The following is an 18,262-nucleotide window of genomic DNA, read 5'->3' as shown; positions in this document are numbered from 1 at the left end:
CTTCAGCCTGGCCTACTTCCTGAGAGGACACATCCTGTAACAGTAAAGTCTCTCCCTGAGACTCCAAAGAAACTCCTGGCAGAACCTCCGGCTCCACTGAGCCTTCTAAAGAACACGTCCGGGACTGTCGGTTCTTCCACTCTAGGCTTTGCTGCTTTGTCCTTGCGCTTTTGGCGAAGCGGCGGAGCATCCGGCGGCATTTTATAATTACAACGCTTCCCAAAACTAACCTGGCACAGTCTAACCTTCTCTTAATAGTGCGCTTGTTAAATCTAGCACAAGAGCGGCATCCAACAACGTGCTCAGGCCCTAAACAAGGTATACACAAAGTATGGTAATCCCTATGAGGTATCTGTTTCCCACAAGAAATACAGTTATTCACTTTTTCTGCCATCCGGTTAAATACTGAGGCAAGAAAAACCAAAATATTCCCCAACGGGTACTTAGCCAACTTTGATTCGGTCTGAAACTCTGACTTCAGAAACTTTCAGAGCCAACCTGCACTCAAAAACTGCTTCTGCATCGGACCATGCGGCAAAAGACTGAAGATATGGCGGTCATGCGCATTAGTACCCTGACGTACTGACGTCAGTCTAATGCGCCTTGACCGACGTCAGCCATATACTTTGGTATTCGGGCCGACTGGGACAGCGGACTACCCAATAGTTAGGACTGCAGCAATGTGGAATGAAGAACATCTATGAAGTGTTACTGTGTAATACACAGCATGTCATCCTGCCCATGTGTCCACTATGCAAGTACATGCAGACAGTGCACCTCCATCATGTTCACAACTGTACACCTGCAAATCTGTGCTACACACATCCCACACATACTGTCCATTCTCTAACACATGCTGCCAATACTGCACACATCAGCCAAGTGGCACGTGGCCGGACAATACACAATTGGAACTAACACTGGTGTAAACAACACTACAATGACAATCATAGCTTTAATGCATCATGCCTGCTCAGCTACACCTTCAAGCATATCATTACACTCTACTGCTGACAACATGCTAGCATTGCTATACTGCTATAAAGACACCCTGTGCATCAGCACCATGGTAGCCTGTTCCTGCATTGATGTTACAGATGAGAGGATGTGGCACAGGTTTCATGATGTAATGTATGTGGGTATGCATTAGCCCCTAGGTGTCTGGAGTATGTGTGTGTGTGTGTCTGCATGCACACAGTTCCACCATGTGGCTACCATATATGGGTATTTGTGGGACAGCCACAGACTGTTCCTGCGAGGCTTTACAGATCACCGTCTCTGGCCACGGATATGGTACCTGTGCCTGGCAGGGGTGCTACTGACACTATCAGGTACTAAGCCAGACTGGCTACTATCCCCAGAGATGGAAGGATGTACAATGGACACAGGTCCCTGCTGGGACTGTCCAGAGCCACGTGCACGTGGTCTTCTAGGACGTTCTATGTACAGCCCACCCCCAACATTGCTGGGGCTGGTACTGGTACTACGGGAGCGGCTGTGGCTTGAGGGATGTCCGTGGCGACTGCCAGCTGCTGATGTTTCTGGCATACATCCACGTCGATGACTCAACCATCCCACACTGTCCTGACACATGGACATGGCATTGCGAAGGATATCTAATGTCTCTCCCCAATGTCTATCAGTGACCTCAGTGTAATGATGGATGGCACCTGCTAGGTCACGGATACTGTCAATGACGGAGGTGTTATGTGCCCTCTGTGCCGTTAGTCCCTGTCTGGTGTACCGTTCCATACGTGCCTATGCCTCCATGACAGCCTGGAACATGCGTGATGTTGTCAGACCTGTGGCATGTCTGCCAATGGCATGATGAGCAGCAGTGCTCCTATGAGAACCCCTGGACATCTGCCTATGTGGTACCCTTCCAGACATCTGGGTATGGCTGCTGTGTCGGGATGCATGTGCCATGGATACCACACTGTCCTGGCCAATGCCAACTGTATGCTGTCCCTCAGCTAAGGGCATTGGTGATGGATGTATTGGCAGTATGACTGTATGCATGGATGGGATGGACAGCTGTGTACTGTCGATTGGTGGCCCAATGACAGACACTGGCAAACATGCCTGTGCCTCAACACACCTATCATCAGTATCACTATTTTGCTCAGTGACATCAGTTTCCCTGCTGCAGTGTACCAACCCAAAGTCAGCACCTGTGAGAGAAAGACAGGAAACACACTTTACGACCTGTACATGATGTCGGCACACATGCACACATGCACACATGAACACATGCACACAGGAACATACGAACACATGAAAACATGCACACATGAACACATGCACACATGGACACATGCACACAAATGCACTCCTCACTAAAACACTCACACACACACGCACACACACACACACACACACACACACACACACACACACACCACCACCACCAGCAATCCAGAACATACTCAATAGCGGGTGATGGTGGGGTACAGTATCACAAGGCAAACAGTTATATCACATGAGTCAGCATGCAGGATGTGTGTTTCCCAAGAGCATGCAGTGTGGGTGTTGACAGCCCTTGCCAATAACACTATACATGTCTTTGAGGCATGTGTGTTGTTGTTCAGTGATTGGCCTCACCCTGGAACGCACTGTGTATATGGACATGACAGTGCTGTGCAAGTATTAAAAGCTCTGCAATGTCCTGTGCACCATCTCTCACAGGTATACATACCATGGCTGGATGTATATCTGTATGTCACATAGACATCCATGTCTGATTAGAGCGTCTGTGTCTTCAGCAGATAATTGTGGGCAAAGGGTTAGCACATGCATGCTATGTATACACACAGGATTAGTGGTGCATGTTTACCTGATGGAATACCATTGCTCAACATGGCCACTGTACAGTGGTTATGGTGAGTGTAGGACATATTGTGGACATGCCAGTGCCAGACATGACATGGCATGCTACAACACAACTGCAACATTAAACATCACACACACAGGGTGTGTCATGTGACCTATACACTCAATAGCATTGCAAGACATATATGAGTCACTTTGTACAAATGGCGATTGCTATGTATATTGTGTATAGGTGCCTATGTTTGCACCCACACAACACTGACATGCATAGCAGGTAATGCTATGTGTAGTACTGTGGTCACTGTAACTGGATGGGGTGTACTACCATGAGCCATCATTATGCAGCATCATGTGGTCACTCAAGGCTACTAATGTGTGCCAGACTGGCACATGCCATGCTGTACCAGAACTGCAGTACCATGGCTACATTCACCATTTCACAGCCAGTTGTTACATGGGTTTGTAAGGTGCACAATATGGGGCATTGCCTACCATGAATGTGTTATGTGTCGAAGAGTGTCACACAGCCACATGTGAGGCATCTACCCCTCAGGTATATTATGTGTGCTGTGTGGATGACGTGTGGGATACTGTAGTGTGACCTTACAGTGGGCATCTGAATACGCCATGTGTAGCATGTTAACGTGTACTGCATATGACAGAGCTGTGTATGTTGTGTGCATGTGTATCGACTCTGCCTATCCAATGTCCACAACAGTGTTGCCACAATTGTGTGGAATGCTCTGTGCACTGTATGTGTTTTAGGCAGCTACCCACATTACTGGGATGTGCATATTCACACAGCAAACATCCACAGCACACATTATACATATGTGTGTTACGTGTACATGGCCTACACCTCACCTATGACATGCACATTTAATTAGCAGTATTCAAGGTAGAACACACTCACCAGCATGGGTTGGCTGCCTTGCTGTCACACCAGAGGGACCTACAAGGATATGAGACACTTTGTCAGTGGCAACAACTGTGGCATTGCTACTGTGTGTTTGCAATCATACAGTAGTACAACGGTTGACAGTCACAGGCCTACAGATTGTATTCCTAATTATTATTGCACAACACTAGGTGCCACATCGTCTAACTACACAGTACACATCTCACATAAGCATGCTCTAACAATAGAGGTAACAGCTATGCCATGTTACCTGCACACTCCATGTCAACTTGCTGGGTGGCTCTGGTCTCCATGATGACACATGTTAGTTGTTGGGGTTGTTGTTGGCCAGGAACCACCTGGCTCAGGAGCAGCTCCTCCACTCTGATGAGAGGAGGATGGATGGCTACCCCCTCACCTGTGGCAAGCTGCTGCCTGCAGATATCAGATGCATGCTGCCGGACATGTCTAATTAAATCACTGCAGTGATGGCATACCTGCTCATATGTCCTGTTATGCATGCCTATGTCATTGACCCTACGGACAAGCTCTTGCCACAGTGCACTCCACTCATGCTGGTCCTCACTTGTTCTGGAGAACAGCAGGGCATACTGCTGCACCAGGCTGGATGTGATAACCTCTTCCTCTGCCGTGCTATAGGCGGGATTATGATGATGGGACATAACCCTGGAAGACAATAAAACAATGTGTGTGAGCAAGGCATGCGGCACACGTAACTTTCTAAAGTACAGATATCAATTAACTGCCATATATAGCCACCTATTTGCTGTCAGAAGATACACACTTTCAATACCACATATCAGTTCTTAACCCACAACTGCCTGACATTGCCTGGCACACTCTATATATCAAACCACGTTTTGCATAGCAACAAAGTTACAACAGTATGTAATACTATACAACAGTACATGGCACACTGTATGTGACACAATGCACAACCTAGCCACAGGAGGTATATATCATGGTAATGCATCATGAATAGTGTAATCCATTGAAATGATTGTAAAGTCCAGTGACAGTATTACCACTATACCACACTAGTCGTTGATGGCAGACCCCTACCTAACATATGTGCACATTCGTGAATATAGGTGGCATACTGCTGTACTAGACTATACATGTTGCTAGATACGCAGTTATATCCTGTAACACACATATGACCGAGGCCATGGTACAAGCATACACACACACACACACACACACACACACACACACACACACACACACACACACACACACACATCAGACATACATACCAGACACATAGGTATGGCAACCCAGTTGACCTTTACCTGTGTACCTTACAGTACTGTGTGTCAGTAGTTACGAGACATTATGCCTGAGGTATGTAATCTGTGAGGACTACAGGGAACACATGAAACAGTGGTTCTAATACATGTGGATGTACACCATATTGTGCTGTTTAGGCATACAGCTTCAGGTAGTGCAACAGTTCATACAGGTGTTGGATTCACCAGCAGTAACACTCAATAAGCATACATGTACTGCTTTAGCCTACAATGGGCACCACAGTCGACAACAAGGGACTATGTCAGACCATATGGCATACTGCTTTTTCAGCCTAGCAATTGTATGCACATCTTTTGCTAGGATCACAGCTAGGACACATAATACCATGACAGAAACAGTTTCCCACTAAGCTATCACACATATACCGAACTCTGACACATTCACCAACACATTCACCATCACACTCAGTCAACCTCACATAGCAATTATTGCAACATGTACATGTGGGTGTGTATCACTTCATAGGTAGGTAATAGGCAATTGGTGCTAGGGCCTATAGAAGTCTAGACATACGCTACCCTGGCCTTTGACACACAGGTCATTACGTTTCACATGGCCCTGTGAAGCAGAGCCACAGAGGCGATTCCCGGGGTGTATTCACTATCTCCCATACAATCTTCAGGATTATTTCTGACAACAGCTGATTAGGGGCTTTATTTGCTATGGATAGGTGGTTTGTTCCAGAGTATGGGATGTCTCTGAGATAAGAATCTATTCCTGCAGCATGTGCTGTTTATTATGGTCAACAGGTTTGGGTCCCTAGAGCGTGTAGGTCATAGCGATTGTGATCTGTTTACGTGGAGCATGTCCAACAGCTCTGGGTTTGACATAGCTTAGTATGTTAGGCAGAGGTCACATCTGGGTAGGTGGTATACGACACAGTCTAGTTGCGGGTTTGTGAAATGGTCTGCATAGGGCATCTTTTTGAGGCCAGTATTACTCTTTGTGAGGTATGTCTGTGTCGTTTCCAGTTGCTGTAGATGTCTTGGGAGGTACATACCACATGGGGCATTGTACTATATAATGGGTTTTATGTGTGATGAGTAGAGGGGAACACTGACCTATATTTCCCTGGATGACACACTTTTTCTGATGAGGTGTGCCATGTAGACAGATTACATGACTAGTGTGGCACTGTGATTATCAAAGGGGAGACTACTGTCCACCTGTGTCCCATGGCCTCTTATCACACTTTCGGTGTTAAATAGACTACCATCTATGTGGTAGTTCATGGGTACGGTTTTTGCTAGAAGGGATGCCAACGTAGTTTCAACATTGAGCTTGAGTCCATGGCTTTGTCACCAGCCATCTGTCGCAGTAAATATGACCCTGTCTCTCTCTCTCTCTCTCTATATATATATATATATATATATATACACACACACATAAATATAAACATCCATTGGTGTACATATAGATATACATATAGGCACATATACAGTCCAGCTTTCATGATGGGAATATCAATTATGTGAAGGTTGTGAGGTACACTGTTATGTAATAATATTGCACAGTGTTGTGCGGAATGCAGTGAAGGTGTTCTCAGCCCATGTAGCTTTAGCAGGCCTCACTGGCTGCAACACTGTAAACTTGACAAATCATACCCACAGCGTTTAACCACCACATGTCATATACCAGCACTGTATGCTGTCTTGTTTGCCACACACTACAATCTACATATAAATATGCACATAACAACCTTCACCAACATATATATGTCCACCCTTCACAAACAGTTGAAGTATGTCCTTTCCTCTATGCACATGTACAAATGCTAATATATCTGACACAGATCTTTCTGTATGTGTGTGCCATACACACACAAGGTAAACACTATTGTAAGTCCGTGGACCTCACAGCTGACCTGTTGGGCCTTGCTGCAACATGAACAGGTGTCACATGTGAGCACACGGTCATATTAGAGGGTATATATATAGCTGCAAATGCTAGATTAGCATACTAGCCTGGTACAGCTGTTGCCAATGCTAAGCTATACGTTAATATGACTATCATGCATTTGTTACTCTGTCACATCCATGTTTAAATAACTGTATGCACTACTCCTCCAAACAGCCATTGTACACACTACTGTACAGAACACAGATAACATGGATCAGATGTTTGACATTTAATGCTGAACTACATATGTCACAGTAATATCCCACTGCACACAGCTACACACTGATTTCACCAAGGCAGTAGTTATGCAAGACATCTGTGCATAGATAGAAAGTGTAGTAAGAATACTCCACCAGGCACAAATGAATCGAAGCTCCAAAGAAGAAAATTGCTTTAATAAGCACTTTAAAACACTCCACAATAGAGACTGGATCAATAAGAAAACAAGCAAAATAACGTATCCACATAGACGTTTTCGTCGACAACTTCATCAGTTATACATCCATTTTAAAATTGAAGTGGTTTTATATGCTGTTTGAATTTAATCACAAATCTGTTGTCCAATCAAATAACACTTTAATTTAAATTTGTTTAATTAAATAATTAATTCATAAAAACTTTTGTTAAAAACACTTAACTGAATAAACACAATTCTCTAAAACCATGTATACTCAACTTATTGCATATTTGTTATAAATTATCTAAGGCTTTTAAAAACTTTTAATACTTTTGGATGAAACTCTTTAAAAATATTACTGTGTTGTGTGTCATTAGGGCTTGTGGGTCTGATGTTACAGCAAGGCACCATCTTGTGGCCATTAAATTAATTACAACCACACACTGAAATTTTAAGATCCAGATACAAAACTTGTTTTTTGACAATGTATATGAAATATCATAACAATAAAGATGATAAAAATGGACCAGAATAAAACTTCATTGAATCAAAGCTTGGCAGCCCTCATCTTAAAAACTGGGGCCAATGATACCATGTCGTTGAGCCCAAAGTTGCGATTCGCATCCAAAAAGAGCTGCCAGTACAATTCTTTGTAATCAATAAGTGTCTCCCACATCCCCCCTCTTGGGTTAGTGGGAACAACTTCCAATACAAAAAATGAGTAGCCTGTGGTGTTACATTTTGTTGAATGCTTACTCAGTGCATTTTTTTCTTTCATCACCCTGACATCATATAAGTGCTCGTATATTCTCTGTCTGAGCTTTCTTTCACTCTTTCCAACATAGAAAGAGGGACATTTTTTGCAAACGGCTAAATATATGATGCCTTTAGTATCACAGTTAGCAAATGTGTTTAAACGAAGAGTCTTATTCCTTGCTTCTAAAACCATAGTCTCCCCACAAATCAAGTAGGAGCAATAGTTACATTTCCCACACTTTTGTAATCCTTTCTTGGATTTGTCATAATTGTTACACATATTATTTTTCGTCCCCGTTTCAAGATAATTCTTGATACTTTTCCCTCTACGATATACATGGGTTAATTCATTGTCAAAAATACATTCAAGATCTGAAAATTTTGAAAAACTATCCCATTCTCTAGAAAATGTATTCCTGACAAACGCTGATTGTTCACTGAAGGTAGTGATTAACCCTGTCCTCCTTTCAGCAAGATGGCCCCCCAACCCTGAAGTGTGGGTCTTTGTTTCTTCCTTCCCTAAGATGGGGGCAAAAGTGTCTGCTCTTTTTATGTTAACTTCCTCCGACACCTTGTTAAACATCTCTAGAGGGTACCCTCTCTGAATAAAGAGTTTCTTTAAAAATTCAGTTTCCTCAAGAAAGACTTTGTTGTCTGAAGTCATTCTGCTGCATCTAACCAATTGCCCTTTCACCACCCCTTTCTTCTGGTGGGGGGGGGGTGGCAACTGGTAAAGTGCAGATAAGAATTGGAAAAGGTTTCTTTCCTGAAAATTCTTGATGACAGTTTCCCCTCTTTTTTCTCTATGTGAACATCGAGGTATTTTAATTTCTGTTCATCAAAATTGCTGGTAAATTTCAAAAATGTAGAGGTGTTGTTGACAAAGGACAAAAGGTTGTTGAAGTTTTCCTCACTACCCATCCAGAAAAAACACAAATCATCTAGATACCTAGTGTATAGGGAGCATTCCTTCATCAAAGGAGAATTGAGAAGAAAAGTTTCTTCCCAAAAAGCCATGATAATGTTAGCATAGGTGGGTGCACAATGTGCACCCATTGCAACACCCCTTTCTTGTTTGAAGTACTCCCCTTGGAAATAGATGAAATTGTTTTTTAACACAATTTCCATGAATGTTAAAGTGTTGACAAAATCAATATGTGTTAATTTTTTACTTTCAATTAATTTTTCTTCGAACCAAGAAAGCCCCAAATCATGTGGGATGCAACCAAACAGATCAATCACATCCATGGTTCCAAAGCTGATGTGTTCACTATATAATGAGGGTTTGATTCTTCTCAACAAGTCCCAGGAGTCTTTTAGAACATTTTCACTTCCCTCAAGTACTTGTTTAATCTTGTGATCAACAAATTTTGCTAGAGGGGCTGTTATTGATCCTTCTGCCGACACAATGGGTCTGAGGGGCGGGTCACAGGCGTTTTTGTGGACTTTGGGTATCCCGAAGATGCAGGGAATTTTTGGTTTGTCTACGAACAAAAATTTGTAAGTGTTTTGATCTATAGAACCCTGCATTAACATGTCATGTAATAAAACATGAATCTTTCTGTAAGCCATGTTCACTTCGTTAATGGATACCCTAGTATATTTTTCTGAATCATTAAGTAAGTCCAACATTTTCCCTTCATACTGTATTGTTTCCATGACCATGACCCCTCCCCCCTTGTCAGGTTTCATTACTCTCAGGTTGTGATTTTCACTAATAGCTCTCAAAGTGTTTTTCTCTTCCTGGGTTAAATTCGAATGAAAAGTTCTTGTTGTCAAGTGATTTCTTATCTCGTGTTCAACTTTTAATTCAAAGTTCCTAAGTTGGGGGTGAGTGGGAGGGTTGAATGTACTTTTCCGCTTCAAACTTTGTCCTTGGTAATCTAACATTTTGTCCTTAAAAAAAAGTTCCAAATTCTTTTTCCGAATAAACAATTTAATGTCTATCAGTAGTTTGAAAATATCCGTTTTTTGTGTAGGAACAAAGGTGAAGCCTTTGGAAAAAAGATCAAACCAACTCTTGTCAATACTAACGCTGGAATAGTTGTATATATTGAACCCGTTAAAGCTCCAGGTGTTCAAGTTGTTAGAAATACCAACTTCTAGTTCCAACCTTGACATGTTGTCTAATGAAATCTCCCCCCCCTCCCCCCCTGTAGTTTTTTGAATTGTAGTAAACCCTACCCTGCTGCATAAGCCTCTCTGATCTCCTTAATGGGGGATACTCGTCTGTTTCTAGTATTTCTTCTTGTTGTTCTTCCATATCAGTTTCCCCCCATTCTCTATCATAATTGTCTTCCTTCCTCCATTTCCCATAATCATTCCTGTTGATAGTTCTAGGTCTAGGGTAATGAGTTTTGTTTTTGTATTCCCCTTGGTCCCTTTTTATTTTCCCTACCTTCCTATTCTGAACCTCCTTGCATTTAGTGTCAACTTTGTCAAAAACATTCTCATATTTTTTCTTGTTAACATCAACTGTGTATAACAAGTCATTTGTGATGGCTTTATTGATTTTCTCTATATCCCCTTGCAGCTTTTGCATTAACCTTTCATTGTTGTTGATAATAGCTCTCATAATATTTAAACCGCAATTATCGAAAATTGAAATAAGCTCACCGTGAAAATCAGACCCTTCAGTAACATTATTAGGGTATATGCAAACCCTTAAGCCCTTAGGTACAATGTTTAAAGTGATACAATGCCTAAGATAATCGTTATCTATTTCAAGCGTTTTGTATTTTATTAAGTAAAATTCCAAATCATTCAAAAGCGTACCAAAGTTTACATTACTGTATTTAGTTGGACTGCTTTGAAGTTCAAAGCTGTACTTCGCTTTGAAGCAGTCAGAAAACAGTTTTTGTGTACCTGTAATAGAATTGGAATTGTCCGTGCGGGTTTGTTGCCGTTTTCGTTGACTTTTCGGTCTTACAGAAACCCCTTCAGCTCCATTGCTGTTAGCGTTTGTTAGATCCACCGTGATATGCGGAAAGCCGTCTAAGCTGTTTCCACAGTTTAAACCTTCCTCTATTGAAGTATTACTTGCATCGTTGCAAATAAATACGTCCGTTTCAGTCTGCTTCCGATTAGCTTCCTGGTTCCCCGGTGGTTGTGTGAAGGCAGCAAGTGAAGCAAAGGACTGACTGAGCGGTGTCAGCAGGGCAACCAACTGCGTGAGTTGCCCAATTAGCTTCCGTAGTTCCCCAGTCTCAGAGCTCTTAGGAGCTGGATCTGTGCTTGGCAGCGGCTCCATACAAACTGATAAAAAGTAAAATGAGCCAAGAACAGTTTGTAACCAAGAAAGTGTAGTAAGAATACTCCACCAGGCACAAATGAATCGAAGCTCCAAAGAAGAAAATTGCTTTAATAAGCACTTTAAAACACTCCACAATAGAGACTGGATCAATAAGAAAACAAGCAAAATAACGTATCCACATAGACATTTTCGTCGACAACTTCATCAGTTATACATCCATTTTAAAACTGAAGTGGTTTTATATGCTGTTTAAATAACTGTATGCACTACTCCTCCAAACAGCCATTGTACACACTACTGTACAGAACACAGATAACATGGATCAGATGTTTGACATTTAATGCTGAACTACATATGTCACAGTAATATCCCACTGCACACAGCTACACACTGATTTCACCAAGGCAGTAGTTATGCAAGGCATCTGTGCATAGATACGTACTGCTGCCACATATGGATGATTCGAAGTATGTAGAGTACTCTTCCAAAGCATCTACTACATGCCAATAAATACATATCTGTTACATACCTTTCCTTTGTAGGCGTTTGTATTTGGAAGTTCCGTGTGTGTAGTATTTTTTTTTTATTTATATCTAATTTTATATATATATATATATATATATATATATATATATATAGATATATATATATATATATATATATAATATAAATATACATATATATATATATATATATATATATATATATATTATATACATATATATATATGTTATCTTGATTTTTCTTTGCTGTTGCTGTTGTTGTTGTTGATGCCGGTGTCTGTCTATCTGTCTGTGTGTGTCTCTGTGTCTCTCTCTCACTCTTGCTCTCTCTCTCTCTCTCTCTCTCTCTCTCTCTCTCTCTCTCTCCGTGGCTGCAATGAAATGATTGCATGTATGGACAGCAAGTACAGCCTGTTTTTATAGGTATCTGCACATGTGCATGTGATGGCCTCTGCACCAATTGGTGGCCACCATTTGGTAATCGCATGCAGCCTGCTGTGTGGTAATTGCAGTACTCACTGTCATAGCAACCCAATGCTATAAATTGCTAGGTCAGGTAGGCGTAGGCCTTTCAGCTTTCCAAAGTGGGGCCCATGCTTGTTTGCTGTGGACACCGTAGTGTAAGTCAGAAGGTGTGAATACTTCTTATATCTGAAGCTATGGTTGTAGCCAGTGAGTTGAATATTGTACTCAGACCTGAATGTTGCCACTTCCAGTACACAGTTGACAGTGCAGAATTGTACTCACCCCTACAAATGCTAACAAAAGATACATGGGAGTATTTAGTTTATTTTCTACTTATACAATTAGCTGCCATACATACGTAGTTATTGAGATGTTTTTATTTGGGACATGAACTGTTTGGGAACTGCTATACTGTGGATATTAATGTACTCACATCTGCACAGTTTGTGCTTTTTATTTTGTTGACATTATCACAGGATGCTCATGAAAACTGGACAGTTCCAGTGCTGAGTATGCCTACCTGCATCCTTGCTGGACCATGAACTCACAGGTATTTTGTACGTTTGGGTGGGGATTGTCCTGCTATGATACTGTGTGGGGGGCTGTAAAGTGCTGCTGTAACATTATTTACTGCTAGAATGGCTGGTTCTGTTATCACAGTCATTTAATGCAATTCCACAACAACTGCTGTTAAAGTTCCACAGAACAGGTTTTGTGTTATGGCATTCCTATCTTTCCTTTACATTCACTCATTCTGATGCATGATATATATATTTCAGCAACAGCCTGCTATATATCTACTGTGGCTTAGTGGTACTTCATGCAGTTTAGTGTTTCCAAAGTCCCGGGTTTGAGAATGACAGTGGTGTTTTATTTTGCTGCTGAGCAGAACAAGGGCCCTCACATACAGGTTGAATAAGGCACTTTTAAGCAGTTATAAGCGGGTTTGCATGGGTTTCCGTGGGTTTGCGTGATGCTTAGCAATACTTAGCTAAGCGCACACATGCGCACACTCGCGGAAACCCGCTATCTACTGCTTAAAAGTGCTTACTCCCGCTAACCCCTGCGCTAATTTCTTTTAAAGAAAAGAAAATGGGGAGATAGGAAAGTGGTGAAAAAGAGGTACAAAGAGGGTAAGACAGTAGGGAAAGCGGATAGGGATGTGCAGGACGGGTGTAGGGAAGGTTCATAGCTGCCCATTTCTTTGACAGCAACAGCTGTGCATATACTAGGAATTTGGAGGGAAATTTGAAACCTTCAGCCCCTGAGAGAGGGGTGAGGGCAACAAAGTATGTTGTACTGCCAATTAAATTTCAGTTTATCTGTCCAGCAGACATGTGTGCAAAATGGGCAGCTATGTATGGGGCGTAATTATTACCAGGTGAGAGTGGAATGTGGGGTAGGGGAAGTAGGTATATTTGGGGAGGTAGGTTGTGAAGGTAAACAGACAAGACAAACAAGATGCATACAGGGGCGGAATATGACACATGGGGTGGGTGAACACCATTGACGGAGAAGGATGTTTGGAAATCGCAAGCCCATGAGCCCACAGATGGCAACAGTGGAACTGACATCCCCACCCATAGGCAGTCACCACTGCACCTTCACAGCTCAGAGGGTGGCTCTGCTGGGGGCTGCATAGGAGGGGCAGGCTCACCCATGAGTCGAGCCACTCTCACCTCGAGCTGGTGTAGAGGATCAGCGACTGAATGCTGGATCTCCCTACGCACCACAGCCCGGACCGTTCGGAGGGTGATAGGTGGCCCTCCTCCAGCCACGTTTGCATGGGGGGACAAGCCGCATCCCAAGCAGTGCTTCCACCTGAGCACAGAGCCAATGGAGGAGGAGGTCCCGGGCTGGGCACCAGAACTGCTGGTGCCAGGTGCCATCGCCAGCTGAGGTGGGACAGGTGGGTCCACTGGGACCGGCCTTCCCATGCGTTCTATGTTTAGGAGGATTTAATGACATTATTGGTTGGTAACAGCCAACAGCATTCCAAATTAATTGTAACAGTATGCAATAATAGTCCCATTAACCCAACACACCAGAGTTCCAACAGTTGAACAGCAAGCATAACACATGCATATACAGAACAACAGTGGACATTCCAACAGCATGCAGGATTGATTGGTGGCAACAGGCCACCAAGATTGTTGTGTCTGAACAGGGCACATGCATCAAAGTAAATGCTGATATTTATAAAACAATAGGACATATGTCCCAACAAATGTTTTGAGATTAGACATACCCATTGAGGTGTGGAATTGCATTGTTTATGCACATACAGTAGGGTGTAAAAAGATACCTCCATTAACATATTATATGTACTTATAGTTTACACAACATTCCTGTTGTCTGCAGGTGTATATCACCTACATGTATTATTACACTAGGCAATGTGCATTAAGTTGTGTAATGGGTTTGGCTAGTTCCTTATATACCTGACCTGTATCTGACATACTAACTGTCCAGGATGCAGATGTTACTGCTACGTATTTATATATTTTATTTATATTTATATTTATATATCTACATATCTGGATGTGTTCACGTTACATTATCAGTTATATTTCTATAGCCCCCTACATTTCTAGCAGCACACTCACATTTCTGGGAACACATTAACAAGCTACCCATGTGCCAGATTTACCTATGCATGCCAGCCATTAACCAACAGTTGATGACTGTATATATGCTTCACAGCTACTGGCACTCCCTTAAACCACTTTATATGTGCATGGCCAAGTGTGGGTTGACAGCGCTTAATACAACAGTACTATTTATATAATACAAGAGTACAACAACATTTCAAAGTAAGTGACACAGACACACTCCAGGAATTATACCTTTATTAATTACATTACACACTTTTCTGGAGGCTCTCTCATTTATTTGATATTACAGTGCATGCAGAGGACTTATTCAATATGTATTATACCTTTATTACTGGGTTACAACACTCATTTTCAGGCTCTCTCACTTATTTCATGTAACAGTACATGCAGAGAAATTATTCAGGGCTTATTATGCCTTTATTATTGGGCTACAACACTTTTTTCAGACTCTCTCACTTATTTTATATAACAATACATGCAGAATAATTACTAACCTGCCTGGTGGTGCAGCCTTAGCAGCCTATCTGCATAAGCTTGCTGATTCACAACATGGACACCTGTAGCTGTGAAGTAAATGAAGGGATATTGAGACATACCTGTCCATTATATAGACTAAAGTAGCAATTCTTACGTACTCCATTCCATGGCTACCTACTCAGTAGTGGGGCATTGTCATTTCCACGGGCCTCCTGTATCCATTGGTGCAGTTGGTCCTGCTTCCATCTCTTCAGGTCTGCATGGTGGTGTCTGACCTGCTCACCAGTCTGAGAGGCGCCTGTGGCACTGGTGAGATCATGTGCTAGATGGTTCCAAGCTTCTGCTTTGTACTCCATGCCTTGGAACTGGCCCTGCAGGAGTCTTGCATCATGATGATGGACGAGGAGCCAAACCATCAGTTTTGACTCCTCAATGCCCCACCGTTGCACTTGAAAACGACAGCCCTCTCCAGCACCGGCCATTCTGACTGCAGATGGGAGCTACAACCAGTTATGGTGATTATTCCCGCCTATGGGGCTTAAATATGCCTCATTTCCCACACTTATTTGTGATTGGCTGGTTTTGAAAATTCTCAGCTGAGTACACACCTGCTTAGCACTGAGTAAACTTTCATTAATATGTATATGTATGTTGACAGTGCATGAACAGCAAAAGCTGTCATGGCTTAGTGGTTCAGTACTGTGATTATGGTGAACAGTATCCCGGGTTCAAAGCCTGTCATTGCTTTTTATTTTACTACTGGCCTGATCGGCTAGGAGGTGTGGCTATGTTTAGCCAACTTTGCTCTACTTTGCCCAACGTTGCTCTACGTTGCCCGACATTGCGTTAGTTGGCGCAGTGCGCAGCTCTGCACAAACATGTTTTGTATGAACGAGTTGATGCGATGCGCAGCTACATGCAAAGCTATTGCGCTAGTTAAAGCTTTGCTTAGCTATGGGCAATTATTCTTAAATGTGCTTAATATTGGTAAATGTTGCTTAGCAGTGCTTCACATTGCTTAAGATAGGTTAGTTCTGCATTCATTACTATGCATGACCGTTTCACCTTCTTATATATATTTAAAATATCGTTCACTACTACATAGGCCATTTCAATGCATTTTAATAACATTTAAAAGGTAAATGTCAGGAATTATTTTTAGGCACAGATTTCCTACAGAAAATGGAAAGGGGAGTGGTGGGACTCGAACCGGGAATGCCTCCTCTTTATGCGAAAGCTCTACCACTACCCTATTGCTATTTGGCTTAATTTGCATATAGGTGGTTTCTTATCCTCTTCTATGTCTAAACTACTAACTGGAGCTAAGCAATGGGCACACCCGCACACACACGCGCAAATATGGGCAGCTAGATTGGGAATAATAAAAAAAATTTTGTTTTACATTTTATTTCATTTGTACAGGGGGTTTGAATGTGGGCGAGTGTAGTGTTCGGGGTATACACATTTGGGTGGACTCGCTCATATCTGCTGACATTTGCAGATTTTGGCACTTGCAGGGGCATGGATATTTGGACTGCTTGGCAGTCGACATGCCCCCTGCACTCCTACATGGTCCGTGTTAGCCTTGGACTTGAGTCAGCGTGCCCTCATGAATATGCATGGTGCGCTGACATCATACTCTTAGGCGGCCATTTCCGAGTAAGACTTAGTCTTACACGGAGGATTACTGAATCCCCTCCATTGTTTCATTATTTAATGTCATCCCTAATGCTTGGGGAATTGAGAATATTAGAAGCTTATTGAATGCAAAACATTTTTATACCAATGATAAAGTAAATCTATCATGCTCATTACTGGAAATCATTTTAGAAAATAATTTGATCAGCTCTAGAGATCAGTATTATCTCCAAAAGATTGGTGTAGTGATGGGCACTCCTTGTGCCAACAGCTATGTCAACCTTGCATTAGTTGAATGGGAATGTAACTCATTTTTACTAAAAGAAGAGTATAAGAGAAATTTGATTTCATGTAGTCAGTTTGTGGATTACATGTTTTTTTATGTGTGGAGACACACAGAGAGAACTTGATTTATTTTTAGAGTATTTGCATACCACCACCTCATTTCTGAAATTTACTAGTAAAATCTCATTAGAGGAAGTAGATTTTTTAGACGTGAAGTTGAACAAATCTGATGTTTTTGAAATACAAACCAGCATTTATAGTAAACCCACCAGAAGGAAGGCCTTGTGACACAGGAATAGCATTCACCCGAAGTTTATTGGGAAAAATGTAGTGAAAGGGCAGATTCTCAGATTGATGAGATTACACAATGATGAATCACAATTGAGACTAGCACTGAATAATCTCAGAGAAGAGTTTGTAGAGAGAGCATACTCTAAACATATTTTTGATAGCTATGTACTTGAATTAACTAGTGAAAAAAGTACTAGATGGAAGGCTTATTTCTCTGAGTGTGAATTCAATATACTGCATACAACTAATAGAGACAATAATAAACTTAGGTTTCCCCTTACTTATACTAGTGATATTAGCACTTTCTGTGATGTTTTCAAAAGAAATTGGAATATTCTAAAAACTGTTAAAGAGTTGGATGGATTTCTGGATGATAAACCTAACTTTGCTTTCAAAAACAAGAAGTCTCTGAAACGTCTACTTTGTTATGGTTTTAAAACTGATGGATTGAATAATATTTCTCAGAGAAGAAGTACTTATACTTGCAGGAACGGTTCAGCCTGCAAGTATATATACTTTTGTAAGACCTTTGTGCATCCATGTTTACATTTTGAGTTACAAGCTAGACACTATGCTGACTGTAGGACAAAAAATATAGTATACTTTGCATTCTGTAAACATGTA

The sequence above is a fragment of the Protopterus annectens genome, chromosome 2.part1 (genome assembly GCF_019279795.1).
Source record: "Protopterus annectens isolate FY-2018-M chromosome 2.part1, PAN1.0, whole genome shotgun sequence".
In the NCBI taxonomy this organism is placed as follows: domain Eukaryota; kingdom Metazoa; phylum Chordata; order Ceratodontiformes; family Protopteridae; genus Protopterus; species Protopterus annectens.
The sequence above is the reverse complement of the archived record's forward strand: the minus strand, read 5'-3'. Positions refer to the sequence as shown.